Raw genomic sequence first — 23,841 nt, 5'->3', positions numbered from 1 at the left:
AGATATGAAGTTTCAGCTTGCTTTTTCCATTCCTCCTCTTTTTCAGCCTCTGAGCAGCTATGTTCTTTCCATCTATGGTAAATAATCTACGACCGTCTTTTCCACTTCAGGCTTCTGCCAAGATTATGCTTCCAAGTGAGATAGGTTGCCTAAGAAAAATCTCAGAGCAGTTTGAATATATCTACATTATGTTAGACAATGATACTGCAAAGGAGCTCTTTAATTCTCAGTCACTGACACTTCGACATCTGAAAAGATACTGTATTGCTAAAGTCAAATTGCACTGGGTCTTCAATACAGTTAATGCAGGCAAATTGTCTGGTAAGAGTAATTTAGGTTGAAAGGGACCTGTGGGGTCTCTATTCCAATGCCTGGCTCAAAGCAGGTCCAGTCCAGGTGAGTTCTGACTATCTCTGGGGATGGAGGATCCCATAGCCTCTCTGGGCCTCTATTCCAGTGTTTGACCACCATCTCTGTGAACAATTTATTGTAAGTTTCCTTGTTGCAACTTGTGCCTGTTGCCACTCATCCTACTACTATCCCTCCACAAAGAACCTGGCTCCATCTTCTCTGATAACAACAGCACTGACACCACATCCCCTTAGCCTTCTCCTCCCAACACTGAACAAAGCTTGTTCTCAGATCCTTCCTGGATTCCCTGTGACTCCACTGACTTACCCAGCTGGTGTGTATCAGAAGGTCTGGTTAACTCAGTTGAAGCAATTTAGGACAAAGAAGGAAAAAGATCACTACCATCTCCTGCATGTTGTGAGCAGAAGACAGGCTTAGAAGACCATAGTTCCATTAAACAAACAGCATATACCAACCAGGTGCTGCATCCATAAATGACTTTACAGGAAGCCATTTGCAACGCATGACAACTTTGGCTGGTCAATCCCTATGAACAAAACTGCAAGCTCTGGAACATCTCATTAACACATTGCCTACAGAGTAACTATTAATACAGAGCCAAACATCTTTTATGGGGGTGTAATACTTCCCATGCATTGATTTAATGGACATTCAAGAAAGGTAAAACAAATTAATGCAAGTTTAGTCTGGTTGTTATAATGATGTTTCTGAGTAGAAATGTGGCTTAGTAGAACACAGTAATAAATAGGGAAGACTATTTAAAACCTTATCTTTCACTCCTTGGTATTTCTGAATTCCTGAATAACTCCTTTCAGTCAGTGAACACATTTGAACTCAGACATATGGTATCTGGAGATTTTTCTTCCCCTCAGAATTTTGTTCAATCAAAGATTGCAATGAGAAAATTAAATATTTAAAGTTGCTTTTACTTTCCAATTGTTCAAAATGGGTTATAATTTCTCTCTGCAGTATTTTAAAATTAAAACTTTAATTAAAATTGCCATGCAATTTTAGGGGTATTAATCTTTCTTGTTTCCTCAGCTTATCTACTGCCCTTTACAATTAGTATTTTTTATTGCATGAAACTTAGCAGTTTGCTAGAATAATTACTGCCTTAGCTTCAACCTGATGTCCAAAATGAAAACACTTCAACTCTGCCCATTATATAAAATTGTCTAGGAAAGCCAAAAGAAGTGTGGAAACAAACTTACTGATACAGACTCTAATAAAGGCTCTTAGTTTGTCAACAACATTAAGGTTTTCTTATTTGCCACATAGGTTGTAATTTTTAACTTTGCTGGAACCTGTGTGTCTGACAGATGCTAGCCTTGCCTTTTCTTAGTAGTTAAAGCAATAAACAAAAAGTCAGCTCAGAGCAGAAACTGTATTTTCTATAGCCTTATCTCCACTATTCTCATCTTCAATTTCTCCTCTGTTTTGTATTCTTTTCGAAACAATAGCCTCAAACTCCCCTAACAGCAAGATAAAAGCTTCAAGACATCAAAACTTAATTTTGTTCTCCCCATCTACAAACAGAAAAGTAATACTATCCTTAGAACTAGACAGAAGGTGACACAGAAGTTTCCTGCAAAAAAAGTGGAAAATGCTTTCTCAAACACAGCTTTAAGTTAAAAAAAAATAATTGTATTTCTGATTACATTAAGTTTAGTCTAACAAAGGTTAAAAGGCCACAAAATCATCTTTTTAATCTCACTGCAAGAAAACTCAAAATATTTTGCCCAAGTATCACTCCATTTCTCACCCACTACTCAGGCATTTCAATTTTTGCCATGAAAAAATAATTTTATTTAAGCCATGCCATTTGCAGTGGTATAATTCAGGAAATGCTAATTCTTAATTTATAATGACCTAAAGGCAGGGAACCTTTGATACTGCCCCTCAAGCACCCACAGCCTGAAAACTCCTAAACTGACACACCAGAGACCCCAAGCAGAAGGAATTCAGCCCTATTCTGTTATTCCAAGATCTTTTTCATTTGCAGTACAAAACCACAATAGTGCGTACAAATATCAATGTGTAAAACTGCATTACTTAACTAACAACCAGCAGTCAGTTAGCTTACATGAGAACAAACCCAAGTGTTTACAGGAAAGGAGAAAGCATTTCAATCTAGCCTGGCTTAGCCAGTTGTCTGACCTTATCCTACCTGGTACTGAACTGGCAAGTACTTAACCACTGCACCAGCAAAATCAGGACCTGCCATCAAGCAAAACTGAGCACTTCTTTGTATTTAAATAGAACAATCTTTTTTTTTTTTTTTAAGAGGCTGAAAGAGACTACCCAAGGCATAAGCTGATTTAAACTACGCCAGTGCAGAATGCCAAACTGCACCTCAGATTCTCAACCACACATCTCTGCATGTCCAAGAAAATGACATCCCCAAACAGCAAGCAACTCAATGACCATGCTGTTCCTCACCTTCCCCATCTGTTAATGAGGATGGAGTGGTCCTGCTTCTGTCCTCGTCTGGTGCTGTTGGAACAGTAGGCTGGGGAAACCATTTATGTATATTTTTCACTGTTACACTGGTTTTCATCATTCTAGTCTCTGCCCACAATACACTTTCTGCTTTATTTTCCTTTACCACTCACCCCTGTAAGAATATCCCATCATACACAGCTGCTATTCAAGGTCAAACCACACAGAGGCAGGTTAATCCCTTAGATAATTAAGTTTGGCTTGATAGAGCACTATGACTATCAGAACTCAAACCTTTGGGTACTGCAATTCATGGTGGAAAGGGTGTGAAAAATAGGAGCTACATATTAGTTGGTAGCTTTTTGCCCTTTAAAACTACTAGCACTTACTTGTGCCTATCCAGTTCATTCCTACCACCACTCATATAGGCAAGATCACAAATGCTTATACACCCCCGCCTGCTTATAAGCAGACCACAAATACACATGTGAGTATGGGGTTTACCAGTGACCAAGAGGAAGAAAGCAGCACCTCCGGCTAGCTGTCTCCCTCCTGATCTTGGGGAGTCAAGACAGACATCTGTTCTACAAACTACCTTTTAAAATAGGGGAAAATATCTTCAGTTGGAGGGCAAATTCCACAGGGCACTTCCTTCTGCTGTAGCACGTTGCCCTTCACACAGTTGGTCCTTACCCAGACAACAACCTTTAGGATTTCCTATACTCCTCCACCTTAAATCAACAAATTCTTAGGTACAAATTACTGCACTGGCTCCTACTTCACTAATTCCAAGTCAAAACGCAATCCCCACACTGAGCAATGAAGCTCATTTATCAGCCTGTTGCCTGGAGGTCTCAAAGATGACCTCTAAGTAATCACCAAGACAGCCAATGACCCTGCCTCTTCAAAAAAGAATGACAGTTTTTCCAAACCACAGAAGGTAAGACTAAAGCCCTTCTTCCCTTTTTGCCTCAAAAAAAAGCCCAAACCAAAACCACACACAACTCATGTCTTCAGAGCAGATATTATGGGGCCCAAATGCACAGTTTTTGTGACTGAACAGAGCTCCTGTGAAATTGGGGAGGGGCTACTCTTCTTCCAGTAGCCAATGTTCTGTCCCAAGGGTAAGATTTTTGGATACTCATTTTGTCCTCTACTGTGAACACAGTAGCTGTACCCCCAAAGCTCTTTGGTTAGAAAAGAGGTGTATGGCACTACCTATAGCATATCTTGCCAATAATCAAAACAGACCAACTGCTTCCTCTTTGGGCTTGCAGCGAGGTTTGCAGTTCCACACCCAGCCCACAGCCAGACTGACCACAATCAAAATGCTATCACCTCCAGAGTCAGAAGCTTAGATCTGATATAGGCAGTGTTTTGCCAAAGGTATTTTGTGCAAGAAAAGCACAAAATCCCCAAAACACACCTTATAATGCCCTTAGCTCAATTATTCTATAGTGTTTATTGGGACAACTATTGTCACTGTGGCAACAGCACAGTCAAGGAGGACCACAAAAGCCATGAGAGAGGAAAGAAAAGGACATAGACCATTAGAGATTGGTTATGAACATAGCAAGGTGTTCCTGCCCCTGAACATCCCCTTTGTAGGACTTCAGACACCTAAAATGCTGCAGGATTGAGACTCTTGAGAAGACAGAAGCCATCATTTCCCCTCAAAAAAACACAGTAAGCAGCAGTTCTCATGAAACCCTTTTCAAAACTGTCTACCTCCGACTCACCCTTTGTATTATTTTTCTTTGCCAAACTTATCACAGCCCTTCTGTCCCATCTCCACCTTGGCCAGCTTCCCAACCTTTTTTGGCAGCACTGCAATGTCACTCCTATTGCCAGCTACAGGCAGCTGAGTCTGCTGCTTTAGAATGAGATTTAACGGATGAGAGGTGGAATGCAGAGGATGCACACAGTGTGGCACTAACGTTCTCCATTTCCAACACGAACAGATGCTTTTTCAGTTGGGATAGGATTCATTCAGCTGGCAAGAGAAAGAAGAAAGTAGATCTGGACTGCTGAGTCAAATGTATCCAGTAAACTTCCCTGCACAAAGTCTGCAGCCGCTCCAAAAAGGTTGATGAGTACTGCAGATGATCATAATTATATCAGGCCCACCTATCTTCACTCAAAAAAGGGACGAAATCTCTCTGCATTTCCCCTTCACAACAACAAAGGACAAAACTTTATTAAAGGAGGCAGTTTCTATGCCACTCAAAGAGAAAATCCTCTTTCCATGAGATTTGGTCATATAAGGTCAAATCAGAAAGAAGAAATATCACCTGCTGGCCAGTCACAAGTATGCAATAAAAATGGAAATCACTATGTATCGAAGAATGTTGTTTGCTACTTAAATTTTATTGAACAGCAAATACACTGAGCACATTACCACCTTCTTCATGGACATTCTGCAAACACAGGGAGACAGACAAATATCCATTACATAAAGTATCCATTCAGAAGTATTTGCTCAGTTAAAATCATTTTATGGCTACTGAGTGGCATTTCCCCAGTGTTTCTGCAGGATTCCAGTGGCTCTCCAAACTGGAGCCTTCTCTCATTTACCAAGGCATTCCAGTGACTTATGAGAGAGTATTATCCCTAGCAGAGCTGCTGCACACCGAGAAAGCAGATCAGACCCTTAAGGTAAATTTGCAACATACATATGGAAGTAGTAACCACATGTCAGAGTAAAGACTTGCTTTTAGTAACTGTTTTTCAACCAGATCAAAATAACTTTATGCCTTTTTTATATTAATATTCTTTAACTAAAAAGCAATACAGCTACGCGTATTTCCAAGATCCTTAAAACACTCTCAAGTGATATCCTAAGGCTAAAGCATTGTGAATCTTCCATCACAATTACACACAGCTTGCACTACCAAATACTTTGTTCTTTGTAATTCCCTTGATTATAAAAGGAATTGATTTTTCACCTAAATTTTAGATACTTTACAACCCTGTAAATTACATTACTAGATTGGAACATAAGTCTTTACTGTTCAGGATGTTTTTCCACCTAAGGAGAATTCTAATGAATTGCATCAAGGATCACACTTGAACACTGAAAAATCCAGACTAATATTTAAAAAACAGAAAAAACAACTTTTTCTTTATATTATATTATTTATTGTTTTATATTATTTAGTGTCTGAAAAAAACCAAACATGCTTCTAAAACTAATGGAGCTGCACTGAAGCAGTTCTTCTACATGTCTTCCCATCAATTAAGTCATTGGAGAAGGAAAAAATCCCAGTCCAAATTTTGTCTCAATTTAAAGCCTACTCTAAAGTGTACTGAAGTCAATGTAAAGATGCCATTTACTTCAAAGGGCTTAGGAGTCCCCATAGTCACTTGCTTTTGCAGCATTTGATCTTTGGTGCAGGAAAGCTGTGGAGCGAGTCATTTACAAACCCATATGCTCTCAAAAAGAGTGGTAAAATCACCACCTAAGATGGCAAAGGCCCTTCTGTTGCAGGACTGTCACAGAAAAAAAGGCATATGATCACTTCATAGAAGACAGTGTCATAACACACACAAACTACAAGGCTCATTTCCTGATCCTCAGGTGCTTGGCTTTGCTTTTCAAAGTGGGGAGCTACATGAAATATGCCAGAGTTACTTAGAAAGCAAACCATAAGCAGACAATCCATTCCAACAAACACTTGGTGGTACCAAACACTTACAGACATCAACAAGACAAAGGGGGTTTTATTGCACAGATATTTGCTGTTCAAGCTGAAGTGGAACCTCACAGCAGCAGTAGACTTTCCTGTCTACTGTAGGCCACAGCAAAGTAAAGGCTGTAAGAAAACTCAACCTGTGGCAGTAGGCTCTGTACAAAGGAGATTTGCTCACCCACTTTCAGTTCATGTCACATGGGAGAGCAATTACTCCCTGATGACAGTTGCTGGCATAGGCATACAATACTCAGATCTTTGTAGCAAGTACACTAAATGCAAAAGTTCTTGTGCCAGAAAGCACAGTGAAAGCAGAAGAGGTGATGGGAGGCAAGCACTTGGTTAACAAGGGTTTTTTTTTCATTGGGAGCTCTGCTATAAATTATAGATGTAGAACAATTAAAAAAAAAAAAAAGAAAAAAGACACCTCGGGTCCCATTCCAGACTGTAGCACAGCTATACACTGCTCCATTATTCATCCTTCCTGTTTTCTGCCACCTCTGCCTACACTACCTCTTTTCAACCCTTAGCTCAGTCTCAATTCCTGCTCTTCATTTGGGCTAAGATCACCAATCTTCTACCAAATTTCCTTGTTCAAGTAGCTACCAGCCTTGAGTGCTTCTCAACCCACTCTGCTCTCCCTACCACAACAGTTCTTTTGGTTTGATGGGGGGGGGACGGGGGGGACAGTTGGAGGGAAGGAGGAGGACTGGTTGGTTTGTTTCAAAAAGAAAACCTTCCTTACCTTTTGCTCCCCCCATCCAAGTCTTCTTGCTCAGGAGGCTCCCTATCATCTTCCTGCCCAACCCTTTAAGCCTGTATCTCAGCTCAGTCCTCCTCCGTACCACTCTGTTTCACAGTACCAGTCTCTCCCCTGTTCTCACCTCCTCATCCAAGCTCTTTCCGAATCCAACCAAATTGTTGCCTAGCTCATCCAATTTCCTTGCCTGGTCTATAGGTCTCCTTCCCTTCCACCAGGGGCTAATCTGTTTCTCTTCTCAAACACAGCTCTTGCTCCCTTTTGCCAAGAGAAGAAAGGCCAACTTGAAGTAACTGGTAACAACGGATGAGGAGAAGGCTGAGGCACTCAACAGATTTTTTTGCCTCAGTCTTCACTGGCAACCTCTCTTCCCACACCTCTCAAGTGGATGGACTGCAAGACAGGGACTGGGGGAGCAAAGTCACTCCCACTGTAAGAGAAGATCACGTTTGTGACCACCTGAGGAACCTGAACATATGTAAGTCTGTGGGACCTGACAAGATGCATCCTAGAGTCCTGAGGGAATTGGCTGATGTAGTTGCCAAGCCACTCTCCATGATATTTGAGAAGTCATGGCAGTCAGGTGAAGTCCCTGGTAACTGGAAAAAGGGAAAAATTACACCCATTTTTAAAAAGGGTAGAAAGGAGGACCCACAGAATTAGTGACCTGTCAGCCGCACCTCTGTGCCTGGGAAGATCATGGAACAGATCCTCCTAGAAGCACCTCCTCCTAAGGCACATGGAGGACAGGGAGGCAATTTGAGACAGCCAGCATGGCTTCACCAAGGTCAAGTCCTGCCTGACCAACCTAGTGGCCTTCTACACTGGAGCGACTACATCAGTGGACAATGGAAGAGCTACAGATGTCATCTATCTGGACTTGTGTAAGGCCTTTCACATGGTCCCCCACAACATCCTTCTCTCTAAATTGGAGAGAGATGGACTTGATGGGTGGACTGTTCAGTGGATGAGGAATTGTTTGGATGATCACATCCAGAGAGTAGTGGTCAACAGCTCAATGTCCAGATGGATATCGGTGAGGAGTGGTGTCCCTCAGGGGTCCATATTGGGACCAGTACTGTTTAATGTCTTCATCAATGACATAGACAGCGGGATCGAGTGCATTCTCAGCAAGTTTGCAGATGACACCAAGCTGAGTGGTGTGGCTGACATGCCCAAGGGATGGGATGCCATTCAGAGAGACCTGGACAAGCTCAAGCTGTGGGCCCATGTGAACCTCATGAGGTTCAACAAGGCCAAACGCAAGGTCCTGCACCTCAGTCAGGGCAACCCCCAGTATCAATACAGGCTGGGGGATGAAGGGATTGAGAGAAGCTTTGCAGAGAAGGACTTGGGGATACTGGTGGATGAAAAGCTGGACATGAGCCAGCAATGGGTACTCACAGCCCAGAAAGCCAACTGTATCCTGGGCTACATCAAAAGAAGCGTGGCCAGCAGGTCAAGGGAGGGGATTCTGCCCCTCTACTCCGCTCTGGTGAGACCCCACCTGCAGTACTGCATCCAGCTCTGGGGTCCTCAGCACAGGAAAGACATTGACGTGTTGGAGTGGGTCCAGGGGAGGGCCGTGAAGATGATCAGGGGGCTGGAGCACCTCCCCTGTGAGGACAGGCTGAGGGAGTTGGGGTTGTTCAGCCTGGAGAAGAAAAGGCTCTGGGGAGACCTTATAGCAGCCTTCCAGTACTTAAAGTGTGCTTATAAGAAAGATGGGGACAGACTTTTTAGTAGGGCCTGTAACAATAGGACAAAGGGTAATGGTTTTAAACTACAAGAGGCTATGTTCAGGCTAGATATAAGGAAGAAATTGTTAGTGATGGGGGTGATGAAACACTGGCACAGGCTGCCCAGAGAGGTGATGGATGCCCCATCCCTGGAAACATTCAAGGTCAGGTTGGATGGGGCTCTGAGCAACCTGGTCTAGTTGAAGATGTCCTTGCTAATGGCAGGGGGGTTGGACTAGATGACCTGTAAAAGGTCCCTTCCAACCCACACTATTCTATGATTCTATGAAGTAGACAGGCTGGATGCTAGGGAAGCAGCCTTTGTACACCAAACCTGACCTGGTCCTGTAGCTCTCAGATGCAGCGTGTTAAATGGCTCTGAAGCAAAGACACATATGCAGCCTGGTGAGCAGTCAGAGCTGAGATACCCTGGCATACTCGACAAAGGTTCAGATTTGATGGGTTTCAGTCTAGTCTACAGCAGTTCTTATATACACCTATTTTTAGCTGATATTCTTTGGAACAGAAGATTGAAACTCTGCCAAATTTCAATTCCCTCATCTACAACACAGAAAACCTAGTCTTGTTCAAAGAAAAGACCACTGTATTTCCTGTTAAAAGCATAAAAATGTCACTTTCTTGGTACCTTACTTGAGGGATATTTTAGCTTTCCTTTGCAGATAGAGGAGGTTGCACATGATATGGAACACAAATTCCAGCAGAAAAGTTTATCAAAGTCAGCAAGCAATTCAGAATGGAGTATTATAGTGTGAACTGTCAGATGACCTTGATAATAACTGGCACTATGCTCTTCTCTGTAGTGTACAGGGATGCAAAACAGCATCTCAGCTTCTTTAAGATCATAGGTACTGAAGACAAAGTGTTGTGAAATCTGCAGCAAGAATAGCATACATTCAGAAGAAAATAAATTAAGTTTTACGTTAACATCAGATTATGCCTACATTAAGAGAGGCATTTGTCCTCCCCCATGCAACATATCAGAAGATAAGCAACCCCTTGGAACTTATCAGTACTTTAATTCTTTAAAATAACATTTAAACTCACTTTAGCATCCACCAAGATGAACTTCTGCTGGCACTACTGCCTGAAATAATCTAATGTGACTCATCAACTTGCACAGGATACTGTGAAAGGCTCTCCACACTCTGAAGAAATTAAGTGCTTAATTTAATCCAAGTGTCTGTCTTTGGGTTTTCTTAATTAGTCATTTATCCATGAGAACAGAAGGTTGCAGGTCTAGAGTTATATGTAGACAAAGTGGAGAACAGGACACAAGTCACTTGCCATGTTTGTTTATTTTGCTGGGTAAACCCAGCACCTGGCATGAAGTGAGAAAGCTGTTAAGAGACTGTTTTTCCCCTCCCCTAACTCAAAAAAAAAAAACCCAAACAACCAACCCACAAAAAAATAACCACCAACTCAGTCAAGCAACCACATTGTATAAGAGCACAGGATCACCTAATGCTGGAATTGTCAAAAGTTTCTGTAACAGCACCTGGCAGCAAAATCAGTACCTCTTGGTCCAGTTCACACACTTACCCACCGAGAAGCACCGAGTAATCAATCAGTCCCAGTGGGGCACATAGTAGATCAAATGGTGATGATAGGAGCTATCTAAACCCTTTACAACTGCGGCATAACTCAATAAATCTTTTTAGCGTTAAGGTATTTGACAGTTTGGCTTCTTTACAAGAGTAAAAAGGAGCAGCTCATCCAAATAGTTTCATCATGGAGGTTTGGCCCTGGCAACATCCTCCCTGTTAAAGAGCTGGCCAAGAGGACAGACATCTTACTCATTCACAAATATTCAGTGAACTGTAATATTAGTTCTCAAAGATATGTTGCAGCATCCTTCAAAAGAGACCATGACAAGAGGAGATTTAAAAGAAAACCATGATTTGTTTGTTAGAATTTGTGTTATTTTTTTCCCTTAATACTCCATTTCACCCATTGCATTCATCAATAAACTTAGCAGGACACTGCCTGACATTTTAAAAAATGCAATCAATTATGAAAAGTCATGCTGTTTGAGAAAAATTTATCCTACGCTGAAAATATGAATTTAGCAACTCTCTCCAAGCTTTTATGCTAATCTTATTATCCACATAATAATGTCCAGGGGCATAATAGTCTCCAGAGGCACTAGACCATTGTGTTCGTGACAGTGGAGTAAGTCTGTTGGGGGGGGGGGGGGGGGGGGGGGGGGGGTGGGGGGGTGGGGGTTGGGGGGGGGGGGGTGGGGGGGGGTGGGTTGGGGGGGGAATAATTGGCTTGACCTTATCTGAGGTTTTCTGATGCAAACATCTGAAATCCAGTTTTTCAGCCACAGGTGTTTGTTCAGTACCCTCCTTTTACAGTGACTGAAGGACAAGCAGAACTCTGGCCTCTGCTCTCGAGTCCACTCCCACCAAAAGTAAGTTTTGTGAGTTAGCAGTTAAGACTATGACAGGCCAGTCTTCTCACATACAAATCAAAGCAAGCATATTCTTGGATGATTTGCATCCCCTTCCTAACAGCTGGGGGGGGACTCCCCAATTCTAGCTCTCCCAGGGGCTGCATTGACTAAAATGAAGAGCAAATCCCAAGCAAAGACTTGGAAAGAGAAGTGGAAACAACAGATACCATTCTCAGGAATGGAATATTCATTCCTGGGAATAGAAATACCCTTTTCCTTTTGAAACCTTGGTGAAGTTATCTATTCACACGCTAAGAGAAGATTATTTCTTTTTTAGTTGTGTACAAAGAGCACACTGTGAAGTGAAAGAAATTATGGCTAAAAGTGTAGCCCTGCATCCACATGCAACCATACTTAATTGTATCTTATTTCCTAAGATCAGCTGTTTTATATGTGAAAGCATTAGCAGCTCCTTTCACCTGAAGTGAAAGGAGCCTTATCAGCACAACTGTGGCCAGGTTTAAACCTTTATGCAAAGAAGTCTTGCTTAGAAGAATCTAATTCCAATCTCTTTATTGCTCACCTAAGGCATTTACTGCACTTGATAGTCTGTGAAGAAGGGCAGCCAGATTGATCCCAAGATTATAGGATTGGAACTAATGGGAACTGTTATAAAATTTTAATATATGCCATCTTCCAGACAAAAGGAGACTCCAGGGGGAGCTGACCTTTGAGTGCAGAAACCTTAATAACATGTCAACAGTGGGGTTTATATTTTCAGTACAAAAAAAGAAGGACAAAATTAGGGAAATTGCACTACAGTTGTACTGTATAGAAATAACTCTCAAAGGAGAGGTTGCTGCTAGACTTAAGTGAATTTATGGGTTATATAAAAGACTGAAAAAACATAGGACCAAAAAAATGCTGATACAGTTGCCATTGATTTCAAGCAAATCTGTGCCAAACAACAGAAGTCTTTTCATAGCTGATGCAAGCGTCATCTCATCTCAACTTCTGATTATACACCCACAGTACTGACACTCTTTTTAGCAGCACAGTCCTCCAATTTGTACCTTTCCATTCACAATCACTCGTCACGGGGGGGGGGGAAGCAACCACCTACTCTAAATAAGCAGTATATTCTTCACAATAGAATTTCATGGAAAAAAAAGTTATTTAAAATTAAATTTACCACATAGTGTTGGCCTGCGGGGGGGAAGGGGGGGGGGAGGAAGGTGGAGAGTCAGAGTAACTCAACATTGCAAGGGACCTCTGGAGGTTATCTGGTCAAACCCAAAGGAGGGAATAGTTAAAAAGTCTAAAAGACTAATTTTAAAATTTCAGAACTATTTTGCAGGTGAAACAGTCTGTGATTGATGACATGTTTGTTTTCCAAACTTGCCTTTCAAAACATGCATAGAAAGTTGGTACTTTCAAACTGATCCTGCCCTGTTTTATCCCAATTGCTCTGTTGAGGAAACATTCAGAAGCATTATTCATCATTTCCCACCATCTCTTGATTACATAGCTCTACCCAGACTTACATCCTCAATGGTTTAATTCTTTCCACAACAAATTTAAATCCTCTTATGCATGTGATGATAGGAATGGTATTTAAAAAAACCCAAACCAATCAAACAAATGCCATGATCCTCAAGTGTCCTTCAAAAAGTAATTCAGTGTCTTCAGAAGAACAGCATTCAAGAAATGGATAAGCTTCAGAAAGATCAATAGTTCCTTTCACATTAAGAATATTTCTTATCTAGCTGCTATACTGAATATGCTCCATAGCATTGTGCAGTACTCTCAATGGCTTTTATTAAAAATTCAGAATATAATATGGAAAGTTTATTGATTCTTTTTCTGGTGTTTGAATTTTCTATGACTATAAGTGTTTGGCACCCACCAAGGAAGAGCCGGCAACTGACCTGTGGTAATAAGTTGATTACACAAGCCTATATAAAACATTAGCTGTCACCCATAACCACCATGCATTTAAATTAATACCTACCTGGAAAATACTTAACATATTAGACAATATATATCTCTCTAATAACAATAACTAGAATACTCAGCCCTTTACTACAAAGTCACATCAAGACAACAGTACTGAAAAAAAAAGTGCTTTCACCTCAGTCATGCTTAAAAACATCCCTTATAAAGCACTGGAAAGAAAAGATGCATGTTTATACACAGCTTTGGGGTAAAGACACATACTTCCCTGTTATTACCAGCTTTGCACTGGTTGTCACGTACAAGATGACAATGATCCTACACTAAGTCTGTATAGCAGATATACTTCTGTCTTTGCACTGTGTGATACCATTTGCTGAGGCGTCCTGTTTACTTTCCAGATCAATTATTCAGCCACATGTGCCTGTGCAATACGAGAGCTTTTAAAGCACACAAGGCCTAATTATTGTCCTAGGTTAAATAACTAAACTAGGATCACCAGAATGTTTATCCAGGCATTTCCATTCAAGAAAGGCTGCTAGAAAACAAGCAAAACCCAAAGATTCTCCAAATAAAAACACCTTCAGGAAATGAGGATGGAATTAACTTTGAGGAGCCTACATCCTTTCTGTTCTACCAGCTGTATCCTGCCAGACTTCAGAGTCACACTGAAAATTGAGAAAACTGTGAAAAACCCCTTGTCACACAATGGGCAGCAGGAAGATCAGTTCTGTCAGATCTATTTAAGGCACTCTAGAGAGGGATGTGATATGTGCTGCTCATACTTAAATATGGGGGAATGCAAGAACTAGGGATTAGGCAGACATAGATAGAAATATTAATATAGATGCCTTTATTCATTAAATTCTTCTTAAAAAGTTACTTTAACAGATCAATCTATCAAGACCATGGAACTAAGAGTGAAGTATCCACAGCAAGTTAAAGTAGAGCTCCTCTATGTTTTATGTGTTCTTTGATGAGAGGTTGCTAAATGGATTTTTGTATTCAGTAACTTAACATAATCTCCTGGCATAATTAATTTCATTTGCCCATTCTGATCTGGGACTTCTGGAAGTTCTAGACTATTTTAAACCTTCCAGCATGCTAGCACCAGTACAGTCCCCAAAAAGGATGGTAGTCTTCAAGATGAAGCAATTCTAAGAAGGCCATAGAATCAAGCTGTACATTGCTTGCAGTTATTCACATTCTTCCTCCAGGTTAAACAACAATTAACTTCTGTAACAGGATATCACAATTACAGTTAAGCTACTTTGCTCCTATACCTAGCACATACCTCCTCTTATGGCCAAAGCATAAGGTGCAACAATGCATACCTCAGTACTGGTCTAGATAGATCTTTGAAGCAATTAGCTTCAGGTGACTGCTAAAATTTAAAAAAAAAATAAATGACAACACTAAATACAGAGTTAGGGACAGCTCCACACCATTTTGGTGCCTAGCTTCCCACTGATTTCTACCAATGCAGGTACAGGAACCAGGCAAGTATCTAATGCCGTAGATGCTTGCTGTTAGCTTTTCTCTTAGCATTAGCTTAGATCAGGAAAGGTTGTTCTGAATGATACGTCAGGGGAACAGAATTTGGGAAAGTCAAATTCAAACTCCCAGTTCAACTTCCCAACAGAGCTTCAGCAAATCACCCTATCCTATTTGTGGTTTGTTTCTTTTCTGTTGTTGCTTTGTTTTTTATAATCACCCTGATGATTAAAACCGGTGGTGAGGAATAAGACACATCCCTCCACGTGACATGCTGAAAAAATGGTTCTTAATTTTGGACCTTCCATTTTGGAGGCCACATACAAATTCACCACTTGAGGTCTCAGTAAGGTGGTATTTCCAACCCAATATTGTAACACAGCAATAACTTTAGCCACAGTAAGCAATTCTCCAGTCAGTTTTCAGTATGTGTCTATGAAAGGGTGTTAACACAAGCAGTAACTCAGAGACCTTACAGTGTTTTGCAGTGCCTTTTTATTTTGTGGTTTATATACATGGTTATCTTTTTTTAATCCTAGACATCATTCTGTATCTCATCTAGGAGTTTCAGCATGAATTTTTTGCAGTCTTCACAGCACCAAGCAGACAACATGGTCCCCTTGCCCCCAAAAGGGTGCACAGCCTCTGTATTGCAGAGTCTATTGGGCTGAGAACACAGTCTCAGATAACCACAACAAATAAACTTCCCAGGATGACTTTTGCACAGCACTTTACCCTATTCTACAGAGTAAAGCAGACCTGTAAAATCACCCATATAAATCAAAACCTTGAAAACTGCATTACCTTAATACTTGAATTTGCCAAAGCATATTTGCAGACTTAGTAATTCCTTTAAAAATTGGTTTCTCATTATCTACTTACCTAAATAGCAATTTTACTCTTTTCTGAATACAGATTATTAAATTAGAATAGGTTTAACATTTTCCTCTTCCTTCCACCAAGTTCCTTGAGACTCAGGAGACCAGACCATGCCTGATGGAACAGAGCAATTCCATAACTTGACTAAAAGGACTGGGCTGCTCAACAAATATGTCCAGCAAAGGTCCCGTGTTGAAGCTTTCATGCACCAGCCTTTTAATTTCAGAATGACATTCAGTAAGGGCAATAAATGAACTAATCAAAATGACTTGCCTGAACAAGTTGGAGGTGGCTGAACTTGAATTGAGAAAGCATGCACATAGATTGAATAGAAAGGATGATAACCATATACTCGCTCTCCTTTAAAAGGACAGTACCTGCTGGGATACTCACCATACCAGCACTTCAGAGGTACGCTGGCACCTCTTATGGAGGGAAATAGGGAAAAACAAGGACTTTCTGGAAATTTTCCTCCACTCTACCACTTTTAAGTATTCACGCCAGTATTGCCAGATCCCCATTTTCAAATCCCCTACTTCACATTTCCAACTTCTATTCAAGATGCCCTGATAATAGTGCTGCAAAGCAAGCAATGCAGTGCCAGTGCCAAAAAAAGGTCAGTTTAGCCATAACCACACTGAGAATCCTATTACTGTGTGAATTAGAAGCAATTCTCCCCATTGTTAATCTAGAGGCAACGCAATTCAATAGTATTAGGAACAGTGCATTAGTAACAACAGTTACTGTACCAGTCCCATAATATTCTATGATCATTATCTAGATGTACTTTGAAGGAGAAGAGATGCGATACCAGCACTAGAGGCATTCAGAGCATGCCATTCAAACACTGCACAGAGCTGAGAAGGTGGTGTCTGACATATAACGGGCATTCATATGCCAATCTGACAGGGTCATCAAGGGCACCCGCTGTTTTTTGCGCCCACCTCTCTGGCTGAACAAGGGAAATTGCAGACTTTCTGGAGCATAGGCCAAAGCAAGAACTAGGAGGAAGGGAGATAGAAAAAATTCAGAGGAAACAGGGACATTTTTCAGGTTTGGGGGAGGGGTTTTTTATTTGGTTGGTTTGGTTTTCAAAAAAAAAAAAAACCTAGCAAATCCCTACACTTTCATGCCATCCTGGAGGGAGTTACAGTGTTTCATTCAAGGAATGCCGAACTGCAGGTTCTTTACAACATGTCACCCCTAGCAGCAGCCTCACTGTTCAGCACCAGCCACAGCGCACAGGTCCCTCGGTGCAAAGCTCCAGGGGCAGGCGAGCATGCCCTGCGCTGCCTGCTGACAGCTAAACTACAAGTTCCCTTCTGCAGCCTGTTACACACACGCACAAGGAGCTCCTGGCACCAGCAAATTCACTCCAGTGTGCACACTGATGAGCATTCATGCAAGCACCAGTGACCTGAAGCAGAGCTCTACCTTGTCATTCAAAATTCTTCTTGCATGTATTCCGCCTTTCAGAATTAGCCCTTTTAACAGCTCTCCCATCTCCTTTTCTGATTCACGAGCAGCATCTGACAGGGCTACGATACTCACCGAGACTGGCGAAGTATAACCTTACAAAGAAAAAACAGCCCTTCCTAGAACTGCTTTTTCTTTTTAAAACACCCACCAGTCATAACATTTATTCAGCTGCTAGAGTCTTCATGCTGTTTGTATTTTACTTACATCCATTAACATAAAGGAAAATTAAATGATGTACAGGAGAGGCCAGGAAAAACATTCTTTGGACTCCATGCTCTTCAAAACAGCCTTTTCTTACAGATGACAGATTCAGGTCAGGGAAAGTCTAAAATGGGACACTATTGCCACATATAACACAGTGAACAAGTAGTTAGTGCCCTTCCCCCCAATGCCAATACACCCTCAAAAACCAGATTTGTTCTCATGAAGCTTTGGAAACCCTTGATGGCAACATATATAGAGATTTATTTGGCACTTTTCTCTTCCCTGTAGCCCTGTGTGGCACAGTCCCATAAACAGAATGCTGACTCCGAGGTAGGCTCACTTGACTTTATGGTAATCAGCAAAGCACAAGGAGAGGAGCACAGAGTTGCAGAAATACTTACGAAATAAAGTGTCAAGACAATAGGGAGGAAATATACATACCAACATATATTTATGTATATCCACAAATCTCTGGTCACTTTACAATCCAGAAGTCTTTAGGGGAGACCTGTTTTCACATTTTATTATCCAATTTACTGTAGACACAGTAACAGAGTAGAAACTAGAAATACAGGCTCTTGAATCTGTTTCTATGGCCGCCAGAGATGAGAAAATGAGTCATTCTAGAAGTCATTTTCTGGTTTCTTATATCATCCTTGCTAAAACATCAGTTCTCCCCTACTCTAACTCCTAAGCAGGGCAACGTACTGAGCTTTTCCTTCCTCAACTTCATTTTCCCCCACGAGGTGAAAGAGTCTGTTTTATACTGTGGAAAACCAGTAGGCATGTTAATTACACCAAAACCCCGATATGCTTCAACTAGGTGAGTGCATTATAACAAATGTAGAATACAACATAGACTACCCAACCCCTGACAAAGACAGCAACTTGAAGTCCTGTTTCTGCAACCAGATTCTTAAGGGCAGAAAAGATCACTGCGAGCAAGAAGTTTGATATTCTGCATCAGAAAGTGAATAATGTTTCACCTAAGTTTTAAAGCAAGTGTATGATTTATCACTGAATGACAGGACAAACTTTTAAAGAGACAGAAATTATGAATAAGGCTTACAATAACAATGAATTCACTACTTCCATAGTAAGTGCTACCAAAGGTTAAATACTCTCATTAAAACAAACACCTTACTGCAAGACTCTGGCTTATTGAGTATGCTTAGCGGGTCGTAACTGGTTTACAACATTAGTTCAGTAATTTCCTTTTTTTTGAGAATATGAGCTTGAAATTATTTTGCCAAGAGATCTGCTACTTCATGTTGTAAATCAACTTTTTAATAACATATTTCCTGTATAGAAATATGAAAATATGAAAGAATTAGGAATTTTAAGAACTTATTTGAAAAAACCTTCCCGATTGCTGCTACTTTAAAGTGTGGTTGCAAGGACTTTATAGGGGGGAAGAGGGAAGAAGGGTGGGGGGAGAATGAAAAACCTTTTACAGCTACACTCCTATGTGGCATTAAATACTATGCCACCGATTCCTGTTGAGAAAAAAAAAACAACTTACTTTTACCTGGGAAAATATGGCTCCTAGAGTTCAATTTGAGTATTTTATAAAGAAAGATAGATGGCATAAGTGTCATGTGAGAAAACAACAAGTAGAAAATGAAATAAAATATGCACTTTGAACTGTGAACTGCGATTTGACTGCCAGAATACTACCAGCACAGTATAGTACACAGAGTGGAGAAAAAAAAATAATAAAAAAAAAACAACCACCAGCAATTAACATCTTCTCAAGCCAGGATCCCAAAATGGCTTGCCTGGGCTTGTTTATTAGAGATAAATCATTTTAGATAGACCTGCCTGCTTGAAAATAGCTTTAAACTTGTTCATTTGGACTCAGAATTATAGCAAGCTAATGCTGCATTACCTGATAAGAGTGGATTCTTATGAAGCAAAGATTTTAAAAATAATCAAAGGTAGATGAGGTGGAAGAATAAACACTGTGCCTTTGTCTACACTCAAAAGGCTTTGCTGGGACACCAAAATATAAGAACTCTTCTACCATGGTCATAAGAGGTATAAACCAAACCAAACCTGCTAGTATAGTTTGGACCTCCTTGAGCTCTTTTCTTTTACACTCTTTAACCTGTATCGATGTAAGATATATGAACCAGTGACAAATCACAGGCTCTACAAAGATGTCTTCTGTAGGTAGCTGTGCTACCTGTCATTGTCCCTTCCCTGTGGCTCTGATCGTAGAAAGCGCTCTCTAATCTCCATCCAGAAAAGTCAGTGGGCTAACTCAAACCCACTCCCACATGCAACACGGGTTAAACTAGTCTCACAGATTTAGACTGAAGCAGACTAGAATATTCTTACACATCTATTCTGCTTGCAGAGCTGTAGAGGAACAATCTCTGGCAACATGACACCAGCAAGTACCAGCAAGTGACATCAACTTCAAATAGCGCAGCAAAATGAGTGACTGTTTGCAGCCAAAGATTTTTAATTCCAACATTCAGCTAAAGTAGCCTAAAGGAGATGTACACTAGTTAAGAGTTCAGAGCATAAACACAGAGGCTTAGCATGGCTCATCTGACTCACGGTAACTTGTAAGTCCTCCCTGACCCATAGTTCAGAGCCTGGTATTGGTTACTTGAATCGCCTTCCTAAGCTTTGGAAATAGGTGATAGTATTCGGGGCAGGCAGGGGGCATGGGGAGGGGATTCACTGAAGTACGGATAAATATTAGCTTTACTGGACAACAGTATCAATAAAAACAATGTTACCATCTACTGATGGGCTACTGGTATTCCCCTGCCCTCTAGGGATGCTGAGTAATTAAAGTTGAATTAACACATTTAAATGAACAAAGAATCCTTGCACAAAGTCCAAAATGGTATTTTTGGTTTTGTCTCTTTAAAACATCCTGGTAAAAAAGTGTTAGGACATTGCACAGGAATACCCAGCCTGTCAAAACCTTTGTATAATCTCACCAAAAATACACTAGAGACTAAGGAAAAAATGTTCCTTGACTTCAGCGGGCTGTGATCCTGTCCCTTAAGAATACCTCCCCAAGTTTGATGTGCACCAGTTCTTTGTGGCACTTAATGACCTACCCCCCTTAACAGCTAGGTCTTAAACTTCAGGGTTTTAAATGCCTGGTAACAGTCAGACATAGAGTAAAGCTGAACTTCTAAGAGAGAGTGACAATGGTATCAGGATAAGGCTAGGAGACTGCAGACCCTCTCCAACCCAGAAGATGAGCTGAATCCCATCAAGGCCCACACCTCTAGGCAGGTCTCACCTGCACCACCCTCCCTCCTCCCCCCGCCAGGCTTTCAGCTCAGCAAGTTGCACAGTTCAGCAGCATCTTGTTTCTTATCTCCAAACCAAGGCAGCTGCTTGTCTTCTCAAAACAGTAAGCAAAGGTGATGCTAATTCTCAAACATCATCCACTGCTGCAGGCACATGTTTTTTAAAATACCATACAGTATTTGAAGTTAAGGACAGGCTAACTGCGTATTGCAATGCAATTTAAGCCACCGTCTTCGACATTCTTCCACACATTCATTTGGCTGCCAGGCTGGAAAATGCCAAAGCCCTAAAGGTTATTAGACTATTGTTTATGACAATGGGAGTGTGAAAGTTTGCAGTCATGATAACATATTCAACTTAAAAGAGAGAAAATTGAAGACATGATTAAAAAAACCCTTACATACAGAAGCTCTGACTGTCCCTTTATGCAGCTGACAAAGCAGCTTTCTTCTCTCCTTCCCTACTCCCTCACAAAAAAAAAAAAATTAATCTCAACATATAATAAAGACTGAGAGGAACAGAAAAATTAATTTAATGGATTTTTCTACGTGCATTATGCAAAGCAATTTTTAGTCTAGAAAGAGGTACTGCAGTTTACCTAAATTGACTCTTGAGGGTGTTTTACTTAGAATAAATGTTTAATAGATGTTAGCTCAGTTGAAGCAGTAAATAGCTCATGGAAGAGAAATAGCTCTAAATCTTTTCATAAATAGTGTTTTTTCCACAAGTACTTCTACATGGGCCAAAAGCATACCTGCACTACTGAAATATCACAAGCAACTATTTCTGCTTGTCACTTAATTCTTTTGACTAAAAATTAACCAGAATTTTGGGATCAAGCTTTCTGCTCTTTTTCTTCAATATACACAAAATATTGCACAAATGCTTTTTTAGGGGAAATGCATATAATTATGTGCTGGACTGGAAGTCCAAACATCCCTCTCCTGGTGCCTCAGTGCCACAGATCCCTAGTATGATTGCCAACAAAGCATGTGCCCTGCTGTCCCTCAGTTCCCAGTCAGTTGAGCTGGAGTAGCATTACTTCCCCTCTTCACACAGGATTTGAAAGAGCACAGCAGCAATGTTTGTTACTCATTTATCAAGGCACAGAGGAGCAACACTATTCAACATTTGTAAGATTTCATAGGCTGGTTAGACTGTGATTTCAAAGGCAGTTTTTCTTTTTAGTCTTCCCTTCATTTTCACCCTGCTTCAACTTTTCATATTCCCTCTTCCTTCCCAGGGGATTAAAACCTGCTCCCAAATACACACCTCATGTAAGAGAGACCATGACAGGGAGCGAAGGCAGATCTGTCACCCTGCATTGCTGCCCAGGTGTCCCTCACACCTGAACCCTGCTTTCCCCAGAATACCTTGGTCCCTCCCTACAGGAACAAGAGCAGAAAAAGCTAAGTCACCACTTTCCCCAACAGCTAGTAGTAACACCCTGTGCAACAGCAATACTGTTTGGAGTTTCCAATCAAGTTGAATTGGATGGGTGGAGAGCTACTGAAAATGTTTATTAGGAAAAACAACCCCAAAACTCCAGACTTTCAGTCTCTGTCACACCAAGTTATTCGTGATTTCCGCTCACTTTGCTAAGCGCTTTCAACTAAAAACTGAATTATGATCTACAGTGAAGAGTTGTTACCAGCCCTTTCTTTGTCCAAGGGATATTGGCCCCGGATGAGAAAGAGAGATTCAAGTCCTTCCTTTAACCAAGAGGATTCAAAGGCTTTCCTCCTTCCAAATATTAGTGCTACTAATCCAGTTTACTGATGCTGCCTTGGTCTCTCCCACAGACGGTGTACCCCTGCATGTAATGTACTCCAATACAAGGTGAAGCCAGAGGCACTGCACCTCCTCTCCCTACTGTGAAGCCAGATGGTTCTCTTGTCCTCTGGCCCAGCTCCAGCACAAGCATTTTGCAGGAAAAGAAAAGGTTCAATCTAACCACAGAAAGTGCTCTAATCACTGGCCTGTGCACCAACGGACTGGCAATTCTGGTGGGTAATTATTTTTTTCAGGGACACCTATGTGGTCTGCTGCCATGAAAACTACTTCAGATGAAATCAAAATTTTGTTTTCAGGGAAGGAATATTTCATTTGATCCTCCCAAATCTTCAAGAAAATCTTTCATTTTTCTTTCAAAATGAAAAACAAGTTAGATGAAGATTTGTATCAGAGCAAACCAAACGAGCATTTGCAGTTACTTGCTTCAGTGACCAAACAAACAAAATACTTTATTCACCCCACCTTGAAAGCAAAGACAAGTGTTTCCTGACACATGAAAGCCAGAATGCAAATCTGCTTCCATCCAGGTCAATAGATTAGAAGTATAGTTCTAGAATTAGAAAAATAAGAGTTACATAATAACTCTGAAGTAATTAGAAGTATTTTTTAAAATTGTTTCCATCTTAATAATATGGTTGAGAACCACAAACACCTTAAATTCTACTTTAAAATACACTAGCAGTAAGAGTTGAGTAGAACTGAGCACTAGAGATTAAATGAGTGCTAAAAAAAAAAAATCCTTTTTATCTCTGAATAAAACAAAAAAACAATACTCAGTTGAAAATCTTTATAAATCATTTGTTTAAATAGAACACAAAAAATGCTCGCTTCTCAGATGTTTACACTTACTTCTAGGACACTATCCATAGCTTTCATTTTTATTTTCACTTGTAATATGAAATCAAGATGACAATACAATGTATAATGTTAAACTGTGTCACACTGTAGTTTGGTTGGTTGGTTTGGTTTCTTCACTCATTTTCTACTGAACTCACGTGTTGTTTGATGCTTTGTGAGCAAAACTTCCATAATTTCCATCTTCTGTGAAGGAAAAAACTATAAACTCCCCAAGCTGGGCCCTGCAAATGCTGTAATTCTGCACTGCGTTAGGTACCTGTTCTTCAAAGAAGTAACTAGGAGCCAACAGAGCTTACAGTTTACAAATTATACCAACAGACATTTTATCCTAGAATAGTTAGGAAGAGAAAAGCAGCTATGCTTTCAGAGTCATACTCTCAAATGCTGCATTACATTATAAACTCCCAGAGAAAAAAATGTACCAGAAAATACTGTTTCCTGTCTCACTTTCTATTTTCAAAGCATTACACATGCATTAGATACTTA

The 23,841-nt window shown here is 40.6% G+C and overlaps 1 protein-coding gene across 6 annotated transcripts in view; it reads right to left on the bottom strand.

Annotated features, from left to right (window-relative positions):
- Positions 1 to 23,841, bottom strand: part of CPNE4 (copine 4) — a 242,868-nt gene that overhangs the window by 204,727 nt on the left and 14,300 nt on the right. The window contains exon 2 of one of the 6 annotated variants that reach the window (XM_030009657.2): positions 19,242 to 19,248. The exons of the other annotated variants lie outside the window; for them this stretch is intronic. The gene's annotated coding sequence lies outside the window, so the exon portion shown is untranslated. The remainder of the gene's footprint in view (positions 1 to 19,241; positions 19,249 to 23,841) is intronic. 6 annotated transcript variants of the gene reach the window in all.

The sequence above is a fragment of the Aquila chrysaetos genome, chromosome 3 (assembly GCF_900496995.4).
Source record: "Aquila chrysaetos chrysaetos chromosome 3, bAquChr1.4, whole genome shotgun sequence".
Taxonomy (NCBI): domain Eukaryota; kingdom Metazoa; phylum Chordata; class Aves; order Accipitriformes; family Accipitridae; genus Aquila; species Aquila chrysaetos.
Note: the sequence above shows the minus strand (reverse complement) of the source record. Positions and strands in the feature narration are given on the sequence as shown.